A 26,668-nucleotide genomic window follows, 5' to 3' on the forward strand; every position below is an offset into this window, starting at 1 on the left:
GTCTGAATTGCAGTCTATTCGGGGAAACAAACTTCTTCAGGAAGGAAATGGTCCCCAGCAAGCTCATCCATTCCCTTCCCTCCCCGAGTATGCTTACTTCCCTAATAAGGCTGCGCTTTGCCTAAGCAGGAGAGCAAATAAAAGTGCAATGTTGCGGTAGACTCGTAGTTCCATACCGTGCGGTAACGAGCACCGAAAGGATTAAGAGATAACTCTGTTGAACATAGTAAGGCAAAACGAATGCAACGTTTATTCATTCACGTAAGATATCCCCTCAATCTTAGGCTAAAGTCCGTGATTGTAGGACAGATAATACAGTTAGTCAGTCAATCCCGCAGGAGAGACTGTAACCGTCAGCACAGAGATACGGTTAGTCAGTCAATCCCGCAAGAGAGAGAGACGTAACCTACAGCGAATGACAGCGCACGATCTGTTACTGGCTCGGTTGGACTGGAGGACAGACACAGCGTGACAGCAGCAGCCAGCAGCTTACGAACGTCGTCTCTTAACTTTATGTCTGGGTTGCCAGCTACCCTATTCTACGAAGAAATAGGTCCGTTATTTTTTAAGCAGAAAGACTCTCAAGCTGGTATATTTAAGCGAAACAGAAAACGCTAAATATATAGATGCGTTTGTGTCGTCAGAACACTACCATACAACGGTAAAAGATAAATCGGAAACTCCTGGAAGGCTGCAGGGAGTAACGATTAAATGTCCTTAAAATAGACAATAGACCTCTCGGTTGCCATCCGAAGAGGTAACTACAGCAAGCGTATATGACTTGAACCAACCAGAAGTAAAATAACGCAAGGCAAAATATGAAATTATATCACAATAAAGTTTGTTCATACTTACCTGGCAGACATATATATAGCTGAATTCGGAAATACAGCTACATACATATCTGACAGGCAAGTTTCATGAACAAAACTTAAGAGAATCGAAGCAGTCAGCTCAAGCTTCTTATGTTATTGGACATAAGCGTTCATTGACGTAGTCTACAAGTTTATTTCTTGTACGAGTCTGCGAATGACGAATGAGAGCTCTTCCGAATCTTGTCAATAAGAGCTTATTCGCTTACGCAATATCAAGTTAATGAGATGTTTGTCAATGAGACTAACCCATTTACGGGACAAAGAGATATTTTGTCAATGCAGGGGATACCCCACTTACTTGACAAAACGAAAGTATAATTGTCAATGGGGGAAAGTCACTGAATTGACAAAACGTAATCCAGGAAGTCGAGCCATTTAATTTTTCCGATTCCCGTCTCAAACGAGGAGGGGGCAAGAATATGTTAAGAGACTGGGCTTACGGCAGGTAGAACGACGATGTTCAATTCGGCAGCGTAGTCCCGACTAGAAACTAACAAAATCTATCATCTGAAAAACCCTTTCAGATGGGCTAAAAAGCTTGCAAAATTATCCTGGGAAGAGGAAGAAACTCTCCAACCAGCTTCCTCTCCCGTATCACAACTAATGCCTGCTAAAGCTTAAAATTTATTGGCAGAATGGCAAAGGTTGCGGTAGAGCAAACGAGATCTTCCCTTGAGCTTTCCTTAACTCCATCCACCTATGCGAAAAGCAATATTAATTGACAGAGACCTCTTGAATTCACGAAACCCGATGTCTTGCTGTTTTCGAAGAAGAAGTTGTCTGTTCACTTTAAGCTTCCTCCGAAGCACTGCCTACTTCACATTCTTTGCAGGTGAGGTAGAAGGTATCACCGAAGGTAGAGGTAAAAATTCTTTAGGCCCAAATCTGAAACAAGAGCTTGAAGAGTTCAACAGAAACGTTCAGCCAGGCGACAAACCTGGCGTGCACTGGTGCACGCTCGGCGTCCCCTGGCGCGCGCTCGGCGTCCACTGGAGCGCGCTCGGCGTCCACTGGAGCGCGCTCGGCGTCCACTGGAGCGCGCTCGGCGTCCACTGGCGCGCGCGCTCGGCGTCCACTGGCGCGCGCTTGGCGTGCACCCACGCGCGCCTGGAGTCCATCCGAGCGTCCCAGGCGTCCGCTCTCAAAAGCTTCCTGCTACTATGACTTCTTTTACGTATTTCTCGGTGGAAAGACGGACACGAGTTCAGGCGACGTTCGCCTTCTTACTTCTCACTGAAACGCATAACGACAGAGAGAGAGAGAGGACGTGAAGCGTCCTCTTCTATAAAGCTTCTATTTAGAGGGAGCGAGTCCTTCCGAAAGCTCCAACCCTGCACGGGAGGACGCTTCGGAGGACGAGAAGCAAACTTTCAGGATTCGTGCACGCGCACGCACTTTGGCAGTCCTGGGGATTTTCATCAGAAACTGCGAAGGCACGCCAGATCGGTGGGGGTTCCTTGTAACCCTCCTTAGGCTTTCGACATGCTCCCTCCCCGGGTCCTGGGAGGCAAGCAGAGGTCCCGGCCTAGAGGCGAAACGAGGCCGATCTGACGCACCCTCCACTACACAAGGGGTATCACTGCACTTCTGCACTTCACTTTTACTCTCTAAAGCAAGCACTTTCGATTCTAAGTTATGAATCGAAAGAGTATCAGAGAAAGGGCAATTCCTCTACAGACACTACTTAGGGCCCGAAGGCTACACTGCAGTGGGTTAGGGGGGAGTAAACAATTACAGAAGTAGCACTTCACAGCAATGAAGGAGAGCGAGCACCTCTCGTAGACATATTCATAGCCCGTAGGGCCATACTACAGGGTTAGGCAAAATAAAGTCTACAGGAAAGGTTAGCAGGTTCACTACCCTGACTTTTGTTACTGATTAATTGCGTACATACGAATCATACGTCTTCCTTACGGAATTAGACATGTTTACTGATTAATTGCGTACATACGAATCATACGTCTTCCTTACGGAATTAGACATGTTTACTGATTAATTGCGTACATACGAATCATACGTCTTCCTTACGAATATACGTACTTCTTACCGAATAGACAAAGTCTCACTCCTTACATGACAAATCTCAACAAAGAAGCAAGACCCATACCCCTCGTACATACCAAGTGCGGATCTACCGAAGCTTTCGGTAGCCACACCCTATCTTTGCAGACAACCCCGTCTGAAACTAGTGTGAGGACCAGAGATTAAGACAGGTAGCTGGGTACTGATAATTTATTTACAGACAAACTGGGTTGACATAGACAGGTGCGGACGGATATGTAGTGCAGTCTCGCACCGCAAACAGAAATGACTCCGAGACGGTAAATTTGTGTTTTCTTACAGACATTCATTTAGATATAATAAAGCGTACATATTAATGGAATTGCAAGTGTTATACATCAGCGAAAAGGCCGCGGAACGCTCTATCGGATGGAAGTAAGGACAACGCGACTTGATGATTGGTTACAATGAAAATAGGGAAAAAGTGTTGTCCTTACAAATACTCCCCCCCAAGACAATGATTATGGAGTAATTATTGGATGACAAATTACATGACAATTTGGAGGCAGGGGGCGACCCCGTGTCGTTGTGGCACTTGATGTGGGGCGTCCTCGAGTATAGTCCTTCGGTTTTGCTGATCGACAGGATGCCTCCCCTGGCGGTAGCCTGGGGGGTTCTACTGTATGCCGGGCGACCAAGAACTGCGAGAGAGAGCTGCATTGTGTGTGGTGGGGACGGGCCGTGGGAATCCCCAGGTGCGGCAGTGGCGTCCCGCGGGCATGGCGGAACCACAGGTGAGCAGCGGCGTCAGCAGGTCGAGGAAAACCCACAGGTAGCGGCGTCGGCAGGCAGGCAGGGGAGGCCCACAGGCGTGGAGGGGGGTCGGTAGGCCGAGGAGGACTGCAGGCGGCGGCGTCAGAAGGGTGAGCAGGTTCACAGGTGTAGCATCGACGTCAGGAAGGCCGAGCGAGCCCCAGGAATAACGGCAGCGTCGAGGTTTGAAGAGGCCCACAGGCAGCGACGTCAGGGGCCGAGCAGGCCCACGTGTGCCGGCCGCGACGTCGAGGGTGGGTAAAGCAGGTCCCTCGGTGTAGCAACGGCGTCGGCTGCAGGGAGGGGAGGCCCCACAGGCAGCGACGTCGGGTAAGGGTAAAGCACGTCCCTGCTTATAGCAGCAGTGTCGGCAGGCAGGGAAGCCCACAGGCAGCGACGTTCGGGTGGGTAAAGCACATCCCTGGCTTATAGCAGCAGTGTCGGCAGGCAGGGGAAGCCCACAGGCAGCGACGTCGGGTGGGTAAAGCACGTCCCTGGCTTATAGCAGCAGTGTCGGCAGGCAGGGGAAAGCCCACGGCAGCGACGTCGGCGTGGGTAAAGCACGTCCCTGGCTTATAGCAGCGGCGCCTGCAGGCAGGGGCTTTCATCTGGGGACTCGCAGGTGCGGCAATGGCGCGGGGGAAAAACCGAGGAGGCCCGCAGTTGTGGCGGGTCGAGAAGATATCTGGTGTCCCCCAGGTGAGACAAAGGAGGCCGCGAGGTCGGATGGATGTTTCTGGACCGCCGCCTGACTTTTGTGTTGGTGACCAGCACCCAGCTACCCGTCCTCGAAATAAACGCCAAAACACGCTGGGAAGCAGTGCCGTGATTAGTCCGTTAATGGCGTTGGTCGTCCTCGCAGTGGAGTTTTCAGAGACCTAAACTGTGGCGCCGTATTGAGTCCGTTAAAGGTTCTCTGAAGGTGAGCGGCCGTATTTAGTCCGTTAAAGGCTGGGCCTAAACCGCTTGTGTCACCAACTCCGGGAGGTCACCAGTTGTGAGGACCAGAGATTAAGACAGGTAGCTGGGTACTGATAATTTATTTACAGACAAACTGGGTTGACATAGACAGGTGTGGACGGATATGTAGTGCAGTCTCGCACCGCAAACAGAAATGACTCCGAGACGGTAAATTTGTGTTTTCTTACAGACATTCATTTAGATATAATAAAGCGTACATATAATGGAATTGCAAGTGTTATACATCAGCGAAAAGGCCGCGGAACGCTCTATCGGATGGAAGTAAGGACAACGCGACTTGATGATTGGTTACAATGAAAATAGGGAAAAAGTGTTGTCCTTACACTAGCCTACCTAGATTCAGATATTTTATGCAAAAATGAATCAATTTCAAATCAATTTAAGATAGCGTATGCCTAGCCACAAATCCCACAAATCCAAGTAAATAAATCAAAAGACAATTAGGATACTTAGCGGCAATGAAGTTTCCAAAATCCTAAGACGGAGGTACTGAAAACAGGTGTTTTCAGCACCGGCGACAGAAAAATTATGAATAGAAAATGGGAATGGTTCCTGATACCCGCCTCCCAGCGGCGGGAATGGGTACTAACCACCTGGCCGACCACTGCGTGTGTCGGAAGTTTTTAAAATTCTGTCGGACTTCAGAAAATACAGCTATATATATATCTGACAGGTAAGTTTCATGAACAAAAAACCATGTAGGAAAATTTTTAGTGGGTTTTTCTTGAGTTTTAACTAACAAAATAGGCTGTTTTTAGCATTTTTATAGGGGTTCCAAATATTCGCGGGTTCTAACTATTCACGGGGGGGTCTGGTACGCATCTCCCGCGAATACGGGGGGACCACTGTATTCTTCTTATAATACCAAAAATAATTGTTAATTTTTGTAAAATATTCCCACTTATTTCTATCTTCCTGATTTAACTTGCTCTGTGATGATTTCCCATTTTCTATATTTCCTCTATCCAAAGTAAACATTTAGTAGTATATATTTTTGTCACTAGATGGCAATATGTACTGTTTACTTTATGAACTTCCAATGTCAAGACACTGCTCCTGTGAAATTCTCTCCAACTTTGTAACCTTCAATGAAAAAATACTATACAGGCAGTCCCCGGGTTACGGCGGGTTCGGCTTACGACGTTCCGAGGTTAAGGCGCTTCTCAATTATATTAATCAGACATTATTTCCAGGGTTACGACGCATGTTCCCGGGTTACACCGCCTACAACCCTGATCTGGCAGATGAAATAAGACACCAAAAATGCAAAATAATCAATATTTTAAGGTTTATTTGATTAAAAATGCAATAAGAATGCAGTTTACATAGTTTTCAATGCACCCAAAGCATTAAAAGTAAGGTTTTCTTAGGATTTTTCACGATGTTCTGGCTTACGACGATTTCCGGCTTACGACGCGTCTCAAGAACGGAACACCCGTCCTAACCCGGGGACTGCCTGTATTTTGATTGTTGTATAAATCTGAACTTTATTTTCTTTTACCTTTTTTGCATCCAAAGTAATTCTTTATAACACAGGCAGTCACCGGTTATTGGCAGGGGTTCCATTCTCGGCAAGGTGCTATGCGAAAACTGCCATTAACCGGAGCTGTGATTTATGACGCTTATGGCAGCGAGTTTCAGTTAATGGCACCTCGGTTACGTATGTAATAGCGCTGTAACTCTATTAGGTGCCGATAACTGAAACTTGACCTGTTATGGCACCATAACTCGCTGATTTTATGGCGCTAGACAAGCCAGATTGCCATTAACCGAATCTGTCGATAACTGGGGACTGCCTTATAAGAAAAAGCTCAAGATTTGCACTGTTGTAAGCCATAAAAGGTGCAGGGGAAACAAAAATTAGTTATTTATCAACAATATAAAAATAAAAACAATTAGACTGTAGGGAAAATTTTACATTCTATAATATTTCACGATTATAGACTACATGTCAACCATTTTCAAGTTCTAAATTAAAACATTCTGAAATTAAGACCAGAGTACTCTACTACTGTAAATGTCATGAAATTATTAAAGCATTTCATTTCAATGTTCTAGCCCTTTTATTTATATCTAAAATAAATTCCGGTAACATTTTACCTAAAAAAATTATAGCATTTTTGTTAAGTCTAAGCAACAGCTCCACATGCAGTATTACCTTGGAAATGGATTTTTCTTATATTTCAGTGTTGCTGATGAAGGATTTGGTGTTGTTTATTGTTGGTCAGTTATTATTAACCTCATATCCAGCCAGACCTTTTGGAAAAGTGGGGTTTAGCATGGAGGAAAACTTTGAGAGAACCGGACTGCCATGTTGTTATGGAATGGTTCCTCACATGCGCAAGTCATTAGGGAGCCATATGTTTAAAAAGGGATTGGCTAAGGAAATATACGGTATCATAAGAGGAACTGGGTATATACTAAATTAATGTACAGTGATGCTCAAATCTCATGCGACATGACTCCATGGGATTTTGTTCAAAATTCACTAACTAGCAACCTAGCATGCTCCATATTTATCTTTTATTTCAGTGTGAAAACGCGATTATCCCATACACTAAAGCCATATGTTTCATAAGAGTGAAATCTGCCATATATTTAAAAATTGTAAGGAAATGTCACATGTAGCCAAATTTCAGAAAAACTCTTACGAAACATTTTCAAAACTTTCGTTCACTCATTGCTGAAGCATTTAACCAAAATGAAGTCGCCATCAAACCTCAGTTCAAATGTTAAATAAAAAAAATAAAAAAAAATTAAAAAAATGTTGTAACATTAATAATGCTTCCAAAACAAGCAAATAAAAAAAATGTTGTAACATCAATAATGCTTCCAAAACAAGCATAAAATCTGAAATAGTCATATTTGATTGCTTTTACCCTCAACGCTGAAAAACTTTAAATATGCATTTACATAAGTAGAATGCGCCCACCGATATCAACGTGTGAGGAGCGCATGTGTGACGTATCAGTGTCGGTGCAACAACAACCACCTGGTATATAAGTAGGTCTACAATGAGTAGCGACCATTAAATTATCTTGAAAACATTTACTTTATAAGTGTTGAAGGACTCTTTGGATTTTCATACATAATTATTTGTTATCTTTCTTAAATATTTCAAAACTGATAGCATACTAGCAAATATTTGCCTATTTGTCAAAGCCAAGATATTATTCCTAGGCCTAGGTGTTAGATTTCTTTACTTTGCACTTAACATTCACATATCTATATTAACAATTTCTGGCCAGAAGGCAAATGAGGTTATCTACACATTCTTGCACTTCAAGTTACCCTATGAAAGAATAAGTTATACACCAAAAGCGAGCAGAGGGACTTTTAAGAAAATAAATATTGTAAACCAGTTGAAAAACAAGTGTTCCTTTTGCCTTGGTATTAATACTATGATATTTCGATTAATAGCCATCTTCTCCATATAACCAAAATCATCATCATCTTTTATTCCTCAAAGAACAGGTAATCTCTACAAATAAAAACATTAGTAAAGTTTATATCTCAGAAAGCTTAGATTATTTTTCTAGGCCTATAAATCATTTTGCAACATAGAGGCAGTTTAAACACAGCCTGTAACTTCAACATTCAAAGAAAACTGGTTGTAATTCATATTCCTCAAAGAACAGGTATGTAATTCATATTCCTCAAAGAACAGGTAATCTCTACAAATAAATTCATCAGTAACAGATTACATCTCAGATGGCTTAGATTATTTTTTTAGGCCTATAAAACATTTTCCAACATACAGGCAGTTTAAACGCAACCAAAATCTTCAGCATTCAAATAAAACTTGTTTTAATTCATATTCCTACATTGAAATTGTTGTTATGACTGTTGAGCTTATTAGATCTACTGTCGTAATGCTGCAGACATGGTTATATCCAGTCCGAGGAGCATGTTAAGTGTGCTTCCATTGCTGGTACCGCTAACCTTATCACACCACACTTGAACTGAGTAACGTAAAGATAAAAAAAATAAAAAATCAAGGTATTTCTACAGAAGCAATCCACGGTGGCTTAGACTATGGCAATTGACTGTTTCCTATGTTATTTTAGTAGCTGTACAAGATTTAAAAGTAATATCCATTCGGGCGGCTGTAACTAAGCAGTAATTTACCTTTGAAAGTTACATAATAGCCGTACCAAACTCAAAGGTAAATTAAAGTTTAGTTCCAACCAAACGAAAAAAATATTCCATACAACCCTTGTAAATCAACTAAAATAACATAGAAAATGTCAATTGCCATAGTCTAAGTCACCGAAGAACGGTCCTATAGGACGGTACCAAGTATTCATTACGGTGAGGGAAATGTAAACACAGCCTCCATGTTTGAACTCCCCAACCACCACGGAGGCATATGTTCACTAAGGGGGGGGTAACGCACACGGGGTGGGCAGGGTAAGGTGGATGGTACGAGTTGTCTTAGCAGCACCCCACTGAATAGTAACAGAGACCTTAACGTAACTTTCGGCAAAAGCCTAACACTCACTCCCAAAACAAATAATTAAGAATAATGTTTGGACCTTACCTTAAAGGGGTGGAGGGTACAAAGCCTTTAAGAATGCATGGAGGCGGGTCTTGGGTTCCTCAAAATGCAGCTTGAAATAAGCAACAGCCAAGTACCCGACGAAGTTGTACATTCTCCTCCCGTATCTTGGAGTCAACTGCCGGAGTTCCCTCCACCTCCTCTCGATTGTATTAGTATGGGCACCGGTTTCTGGGTCCACAAAGTTCATCGAGTGGTTGACTGTCAAGTGGACATAACCTTCATCTCCCAGGCAGTCATAAGCCCTCCAACAGTCAGAAATAATAGTGGTAACCGGCACAATGTATTCTTTGATAACTGCAAGCAGAGTCCCACTCGTCCTGTCGGGTACGGGAACAACGAAAAACTCCCGGGTCTGCCTGCAAATACCACCGAACACCCACTGCCCTTCGATGAGGCGACCTATGTTGTATTTTCTTCTCCCAAACTTCGCCTCATCGATTTCAACAATTGTGCCGGGCCCACCAATTTCCTTTTTCTGTTGGAAGCACCAATTAACTAGGACCTGAAATAAAAGTCAGTGTTAGGGGAGGTAATTAAGTAGGGTAAATTTCATAATAATACAAGGCAGGTTGTGCATGAGAGATGGAGGGAGGGAGAGAGAGTGAGGGAGACGGAGGGGGTAGGAATGGAAAAGGGTGAGGGGATAAGCAAAATACTTACTTCCCGGGAGAAGCTGGCCCAATCATTAATTGTTGAGTCTGACAGTCCAAGTTCTGTTCTCGCAACTTTGCAAGAAAAAAAAATCCCTCACATACAGGTACGCGAAGAACAGAACTGTCTCAACATCAAGGTGGGACCCAGAGAACCAAGTGCCCTTAAACAAGGAAAAGTAGTAAGAACAGCGTTTCTTTGCTTTCTTACTATGCGGTCGATAAGACCGGTCACACCTAAAGGTAAACGTGGAGGGAAAAGTACCAATTATAAACCTCAAAACATGAAAATATGGAGTAGGTCATAAATGGTATAGGTGTAATATAATATTGCCATTAATCTAGGGTCGGGTCATATCACGGTTACACGTAGAAACCAACAAACTACTCGTAAGGTATTTACCTGAAGCACTTCTTTTGCAAATCTAGGCGGCACTCATTCCCACAATGGGGGCAAAAGACCTGCTTTCTCAGGAGGCCGTGGTCCTGGCATAAACATATCAGCCGTTCATAATTACCTGAGTAATAGGCAGAGAAATCTCTGTAACTCAATGGGGGCAAAAGACCTGCTTTCTCAGGAGGCCGTGGTCCTGGCATAAACCGATTAAGTCGTTCATAATTACCTGAGTAATAGGCAGAGAAATCTTTGTAACTCATGTAACAATTGTTACATGAAGTTGGCAAAGAGTTCCTGGTGAGGGGCTGGGGCGAGCGTGAAGTTGATGCACCAGTCGAAGTCATGGCGGCAGATTCAACAGTTGTACAGTTAGGAGGTGGTAGGAGGCCGGACCGTACAAAACAGGGTAGGGGAGGTGGGGTGGAGTAGTAAAAATGTTTTAATGCTATTGGTTGAGGCAGGGTGGGGCTGAGGTAAATGTACAAGCACTTAACAAAATAGGTTGGCCATTTTAAGGGTAATAAAAGGAAATGGGTAGTTAAGGAACTAAATGTAAATGTGGGATGGGTTCAAAATATGAATTAATACAAATACATACATAACGGGCCCAGGAGGGGGTGGGATTTAAGTCCTGGGTGGTAAATGTGTAATAGGGCCTAAAGTTGTTTTAATAAATACTAAATACCAAATTAAACATAGGTTACCATATAACAAAACTAATTTAACTTGTAGGGGATGTTGCCTGACCAGGAGGGGTTGGCCCTGCTGTACCCCTCCTTAAAGAACCAAACCAACCTAACATAACCTAACCTAGCAGGAGATGTAACCTAACCTAGTAGGGAACTTAACTTAGTAGGAAATGTTGCCTGACCGGGGAGCGTACCCCCCCCCAAGGCCTAGAAAGGAATGTAACCTAACCTAACATAATAGTAGGGAACTTAACCTAGAGGGGATGTTGCCTGACCAGGGGGCGAAGCCCCCCTGTAAGCCCCCTTGAAGACCTAGCCTAACCTAGTAAGGAATGTAACCTAACGAACCTAACCTAGTAGGGAAGTTAACTTAGTAGGGAATATTGCCTGACAGGGGGGTTTAGCCCCCCCTTAACCCCCCTTAAAAGCCTAACCAACCTAACCTAGTAAGGAATGTAACCTAACCAAACCTAACCTAGTAGGTAACCTAGTAGGGAATGTTACCTAACCAACCTAACCTAACCTAACCTAGTAGAGAACTTAACCTAGTAGGGAATGATGCCTGACCCCGCCCGGTGACTTAAAAGGCCTAACCTAACCTAGTAGGGAATGTAACCTAACCAACCTAACCTAACCTAACCTAACCTAACCTAGTAGGGAACTTAACCTAATAGGGAATGTTGCCTGACCGGGGGCGAACCCCCTTAAAGGCCTAACCTAACCTAGTAGGGAATGTAACCTACCCAACCTAACCTAACCTAGTAGGGAATGTTGCCTGACCGGGGGGGCGTACCCCCCCTTAAAGGCCTCACTTAACGTAGTAAGGAATGTAACCTAACCAACCTAACCTAGTAGGGAATGTAACCTAACCAACCTAACCTAGTAGGGAACTTAACCTAGTAGGGAATGTTGCCTGACAGGGGGGCAAAGCCCCCCATAACCCCCCTTAAAGGCCTAACCTAACCTAACCTAGTAGGGAACTTAACCTAGAGGGGTTGTTGCCTGACAGGGGCATAACCCCCCTTAAAGGTCTAGCCTAACCTAGTAAGGAATGTACCCTAACCAACCTAACCTAACCTAGTAGGGATGTTGCCTGATGGCCCCCATAACCCCCCTTGAAGACCTAACCTAACCTAGTAAGGAATGTAACCTAACCTAACCTAGTAAGGAATATTGCCTGACCAGGGGGGCGTACCCCCCTTAAAGGCCAAACCTAACCTAGTAAGGAATGTAACCTAACCAAACCTAACCTAGTAAGGAATGTAACTTAACCAAACCTAACCTATTTAGGTAACCTAGTAGGGAATGTAACCTAACCAACCTAACCTAGTAGGGAACTTAACCTAGTAGGGAATGTTGCCTGACCAGGGGGGGGGGGGTGGGGGGGGGGGGACAGAGCCCCCCTATCCACCCTTGAAGAACTAACCAACCTAGCCTAACCGGGTACCCCCCTTCAAGGAAGTAAAACTAGTAGATAAACCAACATATAACAAACTAAACCTAGTAGGGTATGTTGCCTAACCGGAGGGGATTCGCCCCCCAGTAGGTAAAATGACATATAAATCTAACTTTGAAGGGTGTGGAAGTGTTGTAAAATGTTAAAAGCATACATAACTGCATAACAGTAAGGAAACTGGAAGGGATGTGTAAATTGTAATGTCTGTAAAACGGTATAATGGGATATATTTAAATGTAGGTTTTATAATAATAATGGCAAACTATATATTTAAATGTAGGTTTTATAATAATAATAATGGCCCACTTTAATCTAGGTATTGGTATGGGTGAGAAATGCATTATAAATAGTGTAACGTAAAGAGCCAGTCGTGAATACTGGAAAGGGGAGGGATTGAGTTGTGTATAAATCATATAGGGAGTGTGAATGTAATATGCAACGCAATGTACAATTTCACATAACAGGTAGGTAGGTAAGTATCGAAACGTCCTAAAACCTAGTTCTAGTATCAAGACGTAGGCATTTTTAGGTGTCTGTCCTTAATTATAACATAATATTTCAAATAATATATGGTGAAATTATTAGGTCGGGATATTTCAAAACAGTTATTATACAAATACTATGGAAAAAGGAAAAGGAATAAACACTAGAATTCACATATGTTTAATAAACAAATTAGGTAAATGCTTTTATGTAACTCAACGTATGGTTACCAGCCAGGGTTCCCAGATGACACCACTACCAACCAGCCAAAGTCTACCATGAAACCAGCCAAAATCCCGCCAAATGGAAATCCAAACCAACCCAAATAACCGCCAAATATATGTGCGTTATATTTACTTTTATAAATGCATATTTTTTATCATATATATGCTTGTATAGCAGCACCATAGTTTTAGTTACATAATATAAACTACTATAAGAATACAGGAAAAAAAAACGAGAATGAATTGAAATTTTGAAATGAGGCTCGCTCTCCGAGAATCCGGCAGCCTGTTTTGTGGTCGTCTGGTGTGTGTGTGATTTTTTTTTTTATTCCATCTACATATTTTGCTTAAATGTTACCAAGTTTTTACTGAAAACCTATTCAAATTCCCCAGATTTTCCTGAAAACCTTGAAAAATTCCCAATCTGGGCACAGATTCCTCAAACGTCAGGTCACTGTTTAGCTCAAACAAAGTTTCTGAAAACCAGCCAAAAAACCACTAACCAGCCAAAGTGAATTTTTACCCACGAAATTAGAAAAAAAAAAAAAAAATTTGTGAGAAAACGCCAAATCTGGGAACCCCATTACCAGCCAATCCTTCACTCAGTCTGGTAGCAACGTAGGGGTCATACTGTAACGTGTTTGGCTAAATACATGTATCCCTCCCGTAAACCCCCATTTTTTCCCTCACTAAGAAGTCTGAGTTTAGGCCAAAAGCTCCCTTACAGTTAGCGCATGCGCAGTAGCATTAGCGCATGCGTAGTAGGATTCAGTGTCGTGGTAGTAGTAGTAGTAGATGAATATGGATGTGGAACGGCTCCACTATCGCTAGTTTTTTATCTCTTATTTCCGCCTGTATTTCGTGTTTTTAAAAGTGATAAATGTGGGAAATACCACAATAACATGGCAAAAACTCCCCCCAAGTGGTTTCTCCCCACCCAAAACCCCGGTTCCCACTGGGGGTCCCCCTTACCGTAGGATAGAGTTGGGGTTTTGTCCCCACCCAAAACCCCGGTTCCCACTGGGGGTCCCCCTTACCGTAGGATAGAGTTGGGGTTTTGTCCCCACCCAAAACCCCAGTTCCCACTGGGGGTCCCCCTTACCGTAGGATAGAGTTGGGGTTTTGTCCCCACCCAAAACCCCGGTTCCCAATGGGGGTCCCCTTTACCGTAGGATACAGTTCAAAGGTAAATTAGTGTCGTCCAAATAAATATTACTTCAAATTCTTGTTCACGAGGTAAAACTGCATTGAAAAACCGCAATTGCCATACTCTGGGCCGCCACGGATAGGTACACTAGATCTACCAAAATCAATTCAAATCACACAAATTAAGAATTATACCAATGCATAAAAGGGATCATATCTGTTGAACCATAAGGAAAATAAGGCTACCTGTGAATTCGCAAATTTTTCAACATGAATGACATTACAAATCAAAAAAAAAAAAAATAATAATAGCACTACTTGTCAACATCACGTTGAGTCTGAGAATATGGATGATACAAAAAGAATCATGTCGCATGAGATTTGAGCCCCACTGTACAGTAATCTCGCCTAGCCTAACAGGATGTGTTACTGAGGTAGAGGCTGGAGCCCACTAGACACCCCCTGGTGAAGGAAACACCACCTTTTACCAAAAACTCCCCTATAAGACTGTGCATGCACAATAGCAGCCTAGGATGGCCAGTATACAGCTTCTGAGGTTAATTACAGGTTGATTACAGTCGACTAACAAAACATAGGCCTAATAGTAAATTAATAAACAACCAAAAGGTATTTCTACAGAAGCACTCCACACGGACTGCAAGGAAACTTAACCGCGGATACGACATCCACTAGGGATTGGGGCGTCCAATGTATTCCGCCGTGTTTAGTACTGGACCCTGGGGGTTAATTACAGTCGTCCGAATAAATATTACTTAAAATTCTTGATCAGTAAGTAAAACTGCATAGAAAAACGGCAGCTGCCATAGTCTAGGCCGCCACAGATAAGTACCCTAGATCTACCAACCAAAATACTACCTACCTATAGGAAATTTACAAAGTAATACTCAATGCAAAGCTCTTGCTTAGTTCTACCAGCAAATGACCTAACCGACCAAAGATAACCTAACCTACATAGTAGGTAGTAGTTAGTACAAGGTCCTTACCAAAGTACATGATATTGGTCTGAAAACATTCCATGAACTTCCCTTAATCTGTATGAAAATATAATTAAATTTCCCACCCAAAAATCCCGCTTTCTCCAGTGGACCCACGAACTCCAATTTAGGCCTCGCCTATAAGGATGGGGTTCACCTAACGTACTACCTAGGTACTTGCTAGCCACCCTTAGCCTATAGGCTATCACACGTTTAACCACGGGAAACTTACTACCTATACCTATTTTCATGTCCAAATTCCAATAGGTTCAATAGCAAGTGATTATTAAAAATTTTAAATTACAGTCCGTCCAGCAATGAAATGAGTCATTACAATAATAAACATTTAGCAGCCTAGACTGCGCGACTCCTTGGGACACACCTAGGCCTAAGTATACCTAACGAGAATTAACTACCTACTAGGTATACCTGGGTAGGTAGGCTATTACATAAAATTTCAGGTCGTTAACTGAAGAATTCTTTGGTAATTGTTTAAACTTACCTACTACAGTCAATCCAAGGGAATTTTGAATATATAGATATGATTAGTTAGCACTGACAACACGAGCCTTATAGAAACTTTTTTCACTCGGCAGTCATCAATTATACCTGGATTCGGTTTCAGCCCACAAAAGTGTGGTGTCTAGGTAATTGTTCGATTTCGTGAACCACTACTTTAATAAGATAGATGGATGATCTTGAATCTTTATTTACTTCCGCTAAATAGTCATTCATATCAGAAGGTTGAAACATGATCTAAGCATCATATATCAACTGAAAAAAACAAGAGAGAAACAAAATATTCACATTTCACTCTGGCCATCGTGTTCGAACACCTTTGGCTACCTTTAGTGAGTACCGTGACACACATGAAGTGACACTGACAGATCCGGTTTCCAACCTATGGTTGAGAACTTGAGACTGTTAGAATATTGTCCCTGTTGACAACGATTGCAGCGATCTGTAACATTTTGTAATTTCCGTCACTTTGAAATGTAACTGGAGCGCAAAGTGTTTGATGAGTAACCCGTTCATCATTGTATACAAAGCCGACATCCGTTTCAGTGACAGGTATGAAACCATAGGCCTACTTTTGCCCAGATCTAGCTATATGGTCAGGTAACCTGTAGGGCGATAGTGCCGTCAGTGGACCTCATGCTGTGCACTGTAGTTAAGGTTCTTTGCAACTGCCTTCGACCCTTAGCTGCAACCACTTTCGTTCCTTACATTGTAACTCCTTGCATCTCCTTTTTTCATCTTGCCTACTTTCCACCCGCTGATAACACTTGATTCTTAGTGGTACACTGGTAGATCAAAGCCGGTATTCCGCAGCGAGCTAGACTATGACAGTTGACGTTTTTTATTATTATTTTTTAATAGAATTTTACATCCTGAACAAGAACTAATATTACCCCCCTCCCCCGGCTGTAATTAACCGACCTTTAGCCTAAATTCTATATTCTACTCAACTACCAAGGCTACATCGTCAGGCATTTCAGGATTACCTTTTCGGTAGATCTAGGGTACTACTTTATTGTCTGTCACTGTATTAATTTATCGCTAATATATAATCCAATATGACTACCTGTGGGGTGAATTCGGCAAATGGTCAGCAAATGAATTCCTTTCGGCACATGGTCAGCAAACGAATTCCTGGGCAAATGGTCAGCAAATGAATTCTAAATGATAACAACAAATTACCCAAGTTTGATTTTAAGGCTCACTACTTAGTCAATAATAGGTCTATAGTATTTTCATATGCCAAATTCAGTTAACATACCAGATATGCCCACTACTAAGGTCGTACTATTGGAAATTTAAATAACGCTTAGTTCAAGATACCAACACAGTAACAAGTTGTGGGCATCATGCAGGTATATACATAATATATATATATATCTATATATATATATATATATAAATATATAATATATATATATTTATAATTATATATATTATATAAATATATATATATATATATAGCATCTTAATCACATAGTCATAATGAAATATGTAGATGAATTTATCATAATAGTCAATCTGACAGTATTGATATAAATATAATGACTAGACCCATATCTTGGGCTAACCAACACTATTGGTTATAAGCTCGCACGTGAACTCAAAAAAGTAATTATCACTATTGTATCACTGCAATTACATAATTACATTAACTTTCATAAAGAATATTTCGAAGCTGCAAATGTAAGAGTAAGCACAAGTGTTATAACTACGTCTGATTTTTTAGAGTAAAGTAAACTGGCAACGTATCCTAGAACTAGGCTAATGTACTGAACCATTTATCTTACATGAAGATTTCATTACCACTTAATTATATAATTTCTTACTTTTATCGTTGTCAAACACATAGTCATTCATTTAGGGCAATATCAACTGAACAAAATCATGAGCATCTACACTGGTAAACTAGGCCTATGATTTCTAAGATCTTACGTTATACGAATTAAAGTTATATCATTAAAGCCCGTTCCTTTCAAAAGTTTATGTCACTGTAGTTGTAGAATAACCAAACTGATTATACAGGCACAGTAATCATTTTCACATGCAAAAATTGCAATCTGTATTGCAAAGCTGTAAAGTGCTTCGCTGAAAAATAATTTGGTACCAAATTTTGCAAGAAAATATACCATCAACACTAGCAAAATAAGAATACTCTCTAGTATCATGAAAAAGAGTAAATGTAAATTTTGTTGAGGACAAGATTAAAAATAGGTAATTTTGAATAGGTAACTGAGGCTGGTTGGAGCTGGAGTCAGCCAGTTCGTACGGTCAAGATCTAGTTTATATTCTAGGTCTTGGTTTGCACATGAATCAACGGTCAGATCATGCATCTGATAAGCATCCAAACGCCTCCACAAATTAAAAATGATAATACTAATTATTTATTTTTAAAGATATTTGTGTGAGACTATTAAAATAGAATAGTAAATAAATTTCATAACTTATTATTAGATTTTAACTAGCATACGCTTTTTAAGTAAAAAGCGTGGAAATTTTTACGTGTGGATTCCACACTCCACACCTAATCACAATGTGGACAAGATAAGCCGTATTAGTGACGTCATTTCCACACTTCGGCAGCCCTGAATTGGACAGAGTGGAGAGTGATATCAACAATTATATGGATGAAGGCTTAAGAGGAAATTTCCAAAGAGTAAAGGTAGATTAGCGATTGAACGATATTCACCTGCGAATTCTTCGGTTACTGATATTAACTAAACCTCTCAGGCTCATAATATTTGTGTGATGATGTAGTCATTTGTGTAGAACTCTCATGTCGAGAAATGGAGTAACTTTGTCTATGGTCCACAGTATCAATGTTTAGGCCTATCTCTCTTCATGAAATCTACTTGCTACTAATGCTCAGTAGGCCCATCATAATCGTACCTGGGAGCCGTGATACTGTAAATATTGAAAATGTGATTATAGCAACAATAAAAAAAAATATAAATGGAGTGGTTTATCCGAGGTTGGACTTAGGAGCGGAATAAGTTGAACTTCTGTAGAAGCAAAATTTTCGTTCATTTGAGTCCTGTTCATGGTGAGCGCAAAAATGCCCGGTGTATATATATATATATATATATCTATATATATATATATCTATATATAATTATCTTTTTATGATGCCAATTAAGATACATTTGTTCCATTATAAAATACTTTTTGTATGATTACTGTATTAGTCAGAAGTTATCTCAGTCCTGTGGCTTCATTGCCAGCAGAGCGTCATCGAAATAGGGGTTAATTTAGCTTGGGATGAGAATTTCACCATTCTCTGCTCTGTCAGGTAGCCAAGATCTACAGTCATGGCGTCTTTCTCTGAACCTCCTTCCCAGGTTATTTCAGTTTCTATTATCTTGGCCCCCTTTTCAGATTCTGAGATGTATAATATTTATTGCTGTTTGGACTCACCCGGGATCTTGACCCTACTGGGATTTCGTTTCGGCTTTCGTGTTACCTAATCCTTTACATGTTGCATTCAACTTCATTTATTCCTAGTTACCGAGATGGAGGAGCTTACATTATAATAGGTTTCTTGGTATTATGAGATGTGACGCAGACATTATGATTATAATATGTATACCTCCCAAATTAAACAATATTTTTTGTAGATTAAGTTAAGGAACTTAGCTGTTCTTGTAACATCAAAACTTTTCTTTTTTTTCTTTGATGTCAGTTCATGGCCTCTATTCTCACCAAGTTTCACTTGAAGAAATCGAAAAAATATAGTTTGGATCAGATTCAGAATCGGATTATGATATTGATGAGCATGCCCTGATGGAAAGTGAGGATGTTGATGGGATCAGTGATGATGATGATAAGATACCCCTAAAACTTTTACTCTTGTGTTGATGTTGCTGCGTTATAGGTAGCCTACACATGGAATAAGGTTCAGTTAAGTGATAGTAATCTCAAACGTTTGGATAATACAATTAATTGTACTGTTTATACAGATCCTCACAAGGCAGTAATTGGATTTGGAAAATTTTTCCCTTTAGGATATAGATGATCATGTAACGAAAGCATGAAATGAATATTGCTATTCTATGATAGCTAAGAAGCAGTCTTTGCCTAATGGATCATTGCATCGTCAAGGGACAGATGCAACTTCCATGGATATAGAAGCTTTTGTTGCAGTTGCTATTGCAATGGGGTTAGTTCACAAACATACCACTGAAAGTTACTTTATAGTGAAAACAGCAGCATATTTGATACAACAGGTTTTAGATCAGTATCTGCAAGGGACAGATATCAGATTGATGGTCTAGGGAAAGGATGGTCAGTATTACCAAAAAAGATATCTTAGAACAAAAAATATTTTGTATATTTTCTATTCTTTTCCCTTTTGTAAACTATTAAAAAAAAAAAGCTTCTTCTGTAATTTTATGTAGTATATATATGTTGAAGTATAGCATTTACAATAGAAGGTAAGACGTGTTGCAAATATAGAATATATCAAACACTTAAAGATTTACTACTATGAGATTCAGGGCCTCTGTAACAGGGTTTTTTTTACTTTGCTCCTTGTCAAAGCATGGGATGTAGCTGAAAGTTGACATATGCATATTTTACAACCACACACAAATTTTGTCAGCATTATCAATAATCTAAACCCGATAGTTTTAATTTTTATAGAGTAAAAATAAGCCGACGCCATGGCCAATGATTACGAGCCAAGAGTCGAAAAACATTCATTACGTAAGCAAAGTAAACATCTTTTGACGAAATGTTGCCCCGCCCATCCACTAGACAGAAATTCATTCTCCTTGTTCCATCGGCTCTGAAACCCGAAGACTTTATGAATAGCGGAACGATACATGTGGGTGGGGTATCTGTGCTAGCGTAGTAATACTACTGTAGCAGTAGTGCCGCAACAGTATATGCGTAATATTCATGAATTAAACGATTAGGCCAACTGCTGGGATCCTTGAGGATCATTTAGCACTTCTTACAACTACTCGAGAAATGAGTTTTTATAGCCACAAGTTAAATTTTGTAATCCAACAATGCCCATGATAGCCTTCAGTGTTATCCTGAATTATAACGAGGCCAAAGTGGGTGGAGCCTCATGAAGTTATCATTCTGACGATAATTACTGGTGAAGGTTTAAAGCCAAAATACGGTACTGGCTATTATTTTCAGTAAATAGGTAGATAGCCAATAAACAAAAATTGCTTGACATTGGATATAGTAGTTATCAAATCAAGCTTGTCTACTATGTTTTTGAAAATTACCAACTATTCCCTACATCTTGTTAATCTGCTTGTGATCTATAAAGTAGACTGTAATTTCTTAGGACTTATTTTGTGAGTTAGACTTATTAATAATCGAAGTGTTTTTGTATTTATTAACATATTTTGTATGTTTGTTCATTATGACAATTATCAGTGGAGAGGTTTCAGAGTTCATAAAGGTGTGCTGCTTTGCTTGTATTTAAATTTGTTTGTCATTGTTGCCAGAGGTATAGCCTTCGTGACGTATAGCCAATCATCCATCGAGAAAGAGGGAAGAAATGCTGTCATAAGTTACGTAATGAGTGCGTTCGAAACCTTTTCTCTGAGTAAGTTGGCCCGTCTTCAAAAAAAGCCACTTTTACATTGTAAGTACCAAACTTATTCAACCTACGTAATGCAGAATGCAGTCAAAATTTATGTGTACATATAATGTGTATTCTGAATAAGCGTTATATTTATGAAATGCATAGATAAAAACTTATTGCGAAAAAACCGTGTTACAGAGGCCCTGAATCTCATAGTAGTTCCACTAACAAAGATTTAAGATTCCAACAAATTTGTTCTACTTTCTCCACTTTTTTTTATAAATTTTTACTTTTAGTGTGCTACTTGTAAGCTTAAGTAATGTTCAGCCCTGAAAATTTGGTGCCTAAAGATGTAGTAAAAACATTTTGATTAAACAGGAAAGCATTTTTAATTTATTTATGTAAACTGTGCACTTAGCTGGGATTGAGAGTCCAAGTACATTCCGCGACGAAAGGGTTAATATCCTAAACTACTATAAATGTTGATGGAATCTTGTGTTATCTTTTGAAGAAGAGCAATATGCCACCTGTATTTGAAGTAAGTTGTAAAACATGAGACATAAAACGAAAATACATGAAAAGCAATGTATCTCTTTTTTCCTGTAGGGACTAATAGTCGAAGAGTCGAAGACATAACTCTTGTTAGCCAGTGATGATCAAATGTGAAAAAAGCTTGAAGAATGAGAAGCATTTTTCTCAGAATTTGTATACACTTCTAACCTTTGAACCACACTGAAGTGAGGGAAGGTATGTGGCACTGCGCAGAAAGAGGTTGCGTTTTGTAGTACCCACAGTCCACATACCTCGTTACTCGTTAGATATTGTTTTAATCAATTCAGCTGGATGAGTAACCACAATGAGAGGTCAGGTGCTGTCGGCACATAGCGTACCTGAGCCCCGTGAACGTCAGGTCATGGGTTAGTAATTTAATCTAAATGGTGCTACCTCCTTTTGAGGAAAAGAAATTGTATGATTATGTATAAATATATATAGGTAATATATATATATATATATATATAGATATATAGTATAATATATATATATATATATATATATATATATGTGTGTTGTGTGTGTGTGTGTGTGTGTGTATGTATGTATAACTGAATCACGAAAGTTTGGAACGTGATAAATCCATAAATAAAGGTATAAGCCACGAAGGAAAATAAAAAACGGAGTTTCCGCAAGATCTTTCGATGTTCAACGTCCTTTACTTAGCAGATAAACTGACTTACATGAGGAATTGACAGTACAGGAAAGCTCGTATGACTGACAGATAGGGATTATAAGGAGATTAGTACCTAGAATCCGGCACACCTGGAGAAAGAGTAACCTTTCCAAACAAGCATAAACATGGGTACAATTTACAAAACAAAAAGATTAAGTCAATCTGCTCAGAAACAAGGGCAAGACAATTATAGGATAATATAGGGTGACAGCTATTCAGAACTTTGTTAAACAAAAACTTATTCACAATACATATTAAACATACATATACAACGAAGATATCTCTAAGGCAACTGATTTGTATTTAAGTCTGTAATTATATCTTTGAGGTCATTCTTAAACATGTTACAAATGCAAGGGTCTAAATGAAACAGGCCACGACTTATATTAAAATTACAATGTGAAGTAAGTTGTATTATAGGAGATTCTAATAGATTTCGTGATAAGGCATCTTTTAACCTTGCAATTACTGAACTACCAATCCAATTTATTCGTTGGTTGTTTTCACTCAGATGAATGAATATTGCATTAGATGTTTGCCCAGTTTTTACAGAATATTTATGCTGGCTTAATCTTACTTCTAAGCCCTTGCTCGACTGTCTGAGATAAAAAGAAGGGCAGTCCATACATGGAATTTTATATATTATGTTGTTGCTTTCCCTGGGGCCATTTTTTATTAACATTCCTTTTAGTGTGTTATTATACGAAAAAACAAGGTTGACCTTAAAGGCTTTTAACAATGATTTAATGGTTTCAAATCCGTTAAAATAAGGTAAACTAAGAATGTTCTTGGAATTTTCTTTCTTCGTGTTACTTATACTATAAAACTTTTTGCGGGCTTTATTATGACAAATATCTAATATATGTGAAGGATAACATAAATCTTTCCCCATTTTTCTTATGTATTCAATTTCTTGATCCAAATATTGGGGACTGACAATACTCATGCTCGTAAAAACATAGAAGAAAAAATGTATATTTTGATGTTAAGATGGTGGCCTGAATAGAAATGAACATAAGTTAAGTTGTTGGTTGGTATCCTATAGATGCTGAATTTACATTGAAATGGTTCTCTATGTATCAAAACATCTAAAAAAGGGAGGCAATTGTCTTTTCCAATTCTAGAGTAAACTTAATCGATGGTACCTGGTTATTTAATTTAGAGAGTAAATCATTTACATCAATACCAGCAGGCAGAACAGCTAAAATATCATCAACATATCTATACCACTTTACAGGAATATAAATGATATTAGGTAAGTAGCGTTTATCAAAGAATTCCATGTACAAGTTTGAGAGGAGTGGGGATAAAGGGTTTCCCATTGCCATGCCAAATATTTGTTGATAAAATTCACCATTGAATATAAACTTAAAATCGCAAATGCACAAACTAGTGAGTGAAATAATGTGACTTATAGGTAGATGTAATTCATGCTGAGTTAGTTTATTACTAAGATATTCTAAAATAGAGTCTATAGGGACTTTAGTAAAAAGAGAACATACATCAAAACTAACGAATCTATCAGTGGGGCAAAGAGTAATTTTGTTTAATTTATCAACTAAATCTAGAGAATTATATATATGAGAATCGGAGATGATTCCAAGTAACGGGGACAAGATCTTGGTGATATATTTCGAAAGTTTATATGAAATTGAACCAACATTACTGATAATAGGCTGCATAGGGTTATTTTCTGTGCGTTTTGACTATCCGTACAGGTAAGGTAGCAAAGGAGATTTGACTGACAATTTGCCTAGTAGTTCTGTTTTATCTTAAATGGTAGTTGTAACGTAAACAGTTGACACTGAATCATCTAAAGTGCACCATAAGAAAAAGTGCTAGAAGTGCAGGCTTTATTTTCTAAAGTGTAATTTGATTCGTTTGTTTAACTAGATTTTTTAAATATATCTCTGTTTGCAGGAGGTTGTGCAAGAAGGATAGTTGTCTTCAAGTCGTCCCCTCGGGAACAACGTCAGCATCCTGGTAAGTGAAGCCAGTATGAAATTAGAACGATTATTATCAATATCTGTGATTGCATTTAACTAGTAGCTGTTTGCAAATACATTTATATAATGTATTTGTGTGAGTCACGTGACCTCGCAGCCTGTCGATTTTCTTACAGTTTTTGACTACACTTGTTACCACAAAGTCTTAAACCCAGATGAAGAAACCTTGACGCCTTGGGCAGGTTTTGCATCCGTACACGATATGTCAGTGTGCGATTAATAAAATCTCACAATGTCGTGTGGTGCATGGGTTCGAAACATGCCGAGGACGTCGTTGTTTGAGTTTAAGGCTTGTTATGTCAAGAGCAAAACATGTTTTTATTTATTATTACATATGTACAAATCTTATTGCCTCGCCACCTTTGTATGTCTACTGCAGAATATGCAAATGAAGTCAATGATGCCAAATTGTGAAACTTTTTTTTTTTCTTTCTTTCTTTTTTACATGGGAAGGAAGATTAGTAGTAGAGCTTTTGCCCCTAAATTTTCGTTACATTTACTGCGGTCTATAAGCGCCTCGGTGGCGTGATCGGTATGGTATTGGCCTGCCACCTCTGTGGCCGCGAGATCGATTTTCGGGCATTCCATTGAGGTGTGAGAGATGTGTATTTCTGGTAACAGAAGTTCACTCTCGACGTGGTTTGGAAGTCACGTAAAGCCGTTGGTGTCCCGTTGTTGAATAACCACTGGTTCCATGCAATTAAAAACAACAAACGAACAAACTACGGTCTGTGTGCTTGTATTTCTGTGTTTTATATTTCTGTGTTTTACTCCTTAATACTTACTTTGCTTCTGGACTTAAATACGACCCATTATCGCGTGCTGGCAACGAGACTACTACAGGCTTCTGACAGTTTTAGTTACGTTTTAAATTATTAATTTTTTACGTGGTAAGTGGGTTAATCTTGCCAACAGTCCCGCCCATTAAAACATGGGACCACCAAAACTGTATTTCTCATGGAAGTGTAGCTATTTTTAAGCTACTTGTTTCCTCCGCCCCCCTTCACACTTCCTTGTGAATAATAATCAGCTTTAACCTTTAATGTTAGTTTATCTCTGGTTTTTGCAAATTATAAAAAAAGCAAATTGTAAAAAAAGAACTTGAATTTTCCCGTGAGGGGGTTTTTAGACGATATTTTTGAAAAGTAAAATTATGTACCATCTACTAAGTGTGATATTGCGCAACTTGCCACAGTAGCCCAGCAGCCTGTTGCCATGGGGAGAAATGGTCTTTGGCAAAATAATAAGGGCATGTGTGTTTGTGGAAAAGCTTGTGCATGGTTGTTTGTGTGTACTTATGCTCGTAAATAGACAGGTGAAAATACTGAAGTCCTTGTGGTCTGATTAATTGACAAATTCTCGAGGAAACACAAGTCCATCTGGCCGCTGCCATCTGTTGCATCTTGACGCAGATCATGGTAATGGATCTCTTTTCCACGAAACAATCGTTGGGCGGCACTGGAGTCGGATTTGGATCAGCACTCAAATCTGATCTGTTCCTTCAGTTTTCATAGGATGAAGGAGGGCGGTGTGATGAGAGGAGTGGTGTAGCTGGTGGGTGGGAAAGTGAGAAATGTGCAATGAGTGAAAGTGGATAATTTTGTAATTGTTGGAAATTGGGGGTGTTTGCTCGACGGCGAAGTGATGGTTTTCATGTCACAATCAGTTAGAACCTTGATTTTAAGACACACTAAAGTGTTAAGTGCATTACATCTAGTTTTAGCTGGCTATTCAGCACGTGGCTTGTGTGCACCGATCCTTTTGTTGATCTCATAACTGTGATTGATGTACCAGTTATGCGATTTGACAAAAGAATGTTTCAGATGTTGTGAAAGTATTGAAATAATTGATGTTGTTTTTATGGGGATACAAACCTTGTTTTATAATGGATATCCTTTTAAAAAAGCTGAACTGGTTGTTGTAGCTTGGAAACGAAGATTTTCAAATTTTGGCTGTCTCTTGCGGAGATGTGGGTAATCACTCACTACACTTCTGTGCAGTTTTCCATTGACTAGCGGACTGTGAAGGTGTAGTACTTACTTGCATTTTTCACCATGACTGTTGTTGAACATTTCCGTCTAGTGTTTCTGGTCTGAATAATT

At 39.9% G+C, this 26,668-nt stretch overlaps 1 long non-coding RNA gene across 1 annotated transcript in view; it reads right to left on the minus strand.

Annotated features, from left to right (window-relative positions):
* Positions 1-16,423, minus strand: part of LOC135205648 (uncharacterized) — a 301,866-nt gene extending 285,443 nt beyond the window's left edge. The window contains exon 1 of the long non-coding RNA XR_010312572.1: positions 15,774-16,423. This is a non-coding gene — a long non-coding RNA (uncharacterized LOC135205648). The remainder of the gene's footprint in view (positions 1-15,773) is intronic.
* Positions 16,424-26,668: the final 10,245 nt, after the last annotated feature.

This window comes from Macrobrachium nipponense, chromosome 24, assembly GCF_015104395.2.
Source record: "Macrobrachium nipponense isolate FS-2020 chromosome 24, ASM1510439v2, whole genome shotgun sequence".
Classification (NCBI taxonomy): domain Eukaryota; kingdom Metazoa; phylum Arthropoda; class Malacostraca; order Decapoda; family Palaemonidae; genus Macrobrachium; species Macrobrachium nipponense.